Genomic DNA, 1,920 nt, shown 5'->3' with positions numbered 1-1,920 from the left:
TATATATACTTTAAATAAAATGCTCCTTTTCGAATCTTATTGGTGCACTTTAAGTGTATTTATTTATTTATCAGTCAATTTATAAATTTCCGCTTTTATTTTTAATTATGTCAGTTTCGGTCCTCCATACTGCAGAAGCCTGACAATCACCCATTCATTCAAATCAGGTGTGTTTGAGCAGAGAAAAAGGTAAAACATGCAGGGCTGCGGCCCTCGAGGACCAGGACTGCCCACCCCTGATCTGAACATTCAAACAGCTAACTTCTTGTTTTATTTCTATAAAACCCTGTTAGACCCATAGAACCTTTAATCTCTCTAATCAACAGAAAGTAAGTTTGAATCCTTTGATTTTTTTGTGTGTTTAATATTTTCAGTTCATCTATCAGATGCACCTGATGGGTTCAAAACAAAATAAAGAACATGTTGTTACTGAAAGGAGCCATAGATTTTGTTTTTAAAAGCACTAAAACCTGCTGAGTTATTTTGATAACTCAGTTGTTGGTTCAAGCTGTTTGGTGAAAAGTTGGGTTAGTTTGACCAAATCAAAATGTTTGACCCACCACCATTTGCTTATAGGTTGACTATGCATAGATCACATTTTGTTTTACAAATCTTATTTAAAAAATACTATGAAAACTACATCTTAGCTGTTCCAAAAGAATTACGCCTCAGATTTCAAACATCTTCCCTAAAGACTCTGTTGTGACAGAATGAAGTTTTACACAGACCTGAGTGTAGGTCAGAGGTCACAAAGGGACAGGGTCTCTTCAAACCTCATCTGTCAGCCTGTGTGGCTCAGAGCTGATAGATGTGATTCCACCTTAAACCCATCTGACACACATAAAAAGCATCCACGAATAGGCAGTAAGATGTTACAGTTACCCCATGGTCTTGGTGGCTTGTCACTCCCCAACTTTTTATATTACTACTGGGCGGCCAACAATAGAGCCTTACTGTACTGGTTGAGAGACGACAATCCTGTCCCTACTTGGGTAAATCTAGAGAGGAAATCAGTTACGGCGAGCTCTCTCTCTGCTTTACTTTGCTCCCCGTTACCGTTTAATCAACCCATCTCAACTTATACTTCTAATCCGGTTGTAACTCACACAATAAAAATCTGGAATCAGTGCAGGAGGTCGTTTAAAAGTGTCAAATAACCATATGTTTACTCCTTCACTAATGGACTCTGTTTTCAATACCTGGAGTTTAAAGGGAATAACTTCTCTAAATGATCTTTATATAAGCAATAAGTTCACCTCATTTGAACAGTTAGCACAGAAATTTGACATCAGTCACAGTTCTTCAGGTATTTACAACTGAGACATTTTGTAATGTCAAGCTCTGGATGTTTTCCTCTACGCCCCCAACTTCTCTTATAGATGAGATTCTGATGTGTAAGTCTGTAACAAAACGCTCTATGAGCAGAGTTTATTCTCTGCTCAGCTCATTTTCTGACTCCATTTTAGTTTCTTTGAAGGGCAAGTGGGAGATGGACTTGGAGGAATCCATATCAGACWCAGTTTGGCAAAAAATTATTCAAAATATATATTCGTCCTCAATATGTGTGAAACATGTTATAGTTCAATTCAAGGTAGTACATCGTCAACACTGGTCTAAGGACAGATTGTGCGAATTCAAAAGGGACTTGGATCCGACGTGTGATCGTTGTAAACAATCTCCTGCCACACTTCTACACACATTCTGGTCCTGTCCAAAGCTACATGGATACTGGCAAGGTATCTTTGATACCTTTTCAGGACTATTTGGACGAACTGTTCATCCATCACCATTCATCTCTCTCTTTGGGGTGGCTCCTGCAGAGGCTTCCCTCAGTGAACATCGGTGTTAGCTTTCTGCTCTCTACTGGCTAGAAGACTCATTCTTCTTCGTTGGAAGGATCCACATCCTCCAGTATATGGT

The 1,920-nt window shown here is 39.0% G+C and overlaps 1 protein-coding gene across 1 annotated transcript in view; it reads left to right on the top strand.

Annotated features, from left to right (window-relative positions):
- Positions 1 to 1,920, top strand: part of LOC106529611 (uncharacterized) — a gene marked incomplete in the record, with an annotated part of 10,247 nt that overhangs the window by 1,114 nt on the left and 7,213 nt on the right.

This window comes from Austrofundulus limnaeus, unplaced genomic scaffold (genome assembly GCF_001266775.1).
Source record: "Austrofundulus limnaeus strain Quisiro unplaced genomic scaffold, Austrofundulus_limnaeus-1.0 Scaffold455, whole genome shotgun sequence".
In the NCBI taxonomy this organism is placed as follows: Eukaryota; Metazoa; Chordata; class Actinopteri; order Cyprinodontiformes; family Rivulidae; genus Austrofundulus; species Austrofundulus limnaeus.
Note: the sequence above shows the minus strand (reverse complement) of the source record. Positions and strands in the feature narration are given on the sequence as shown.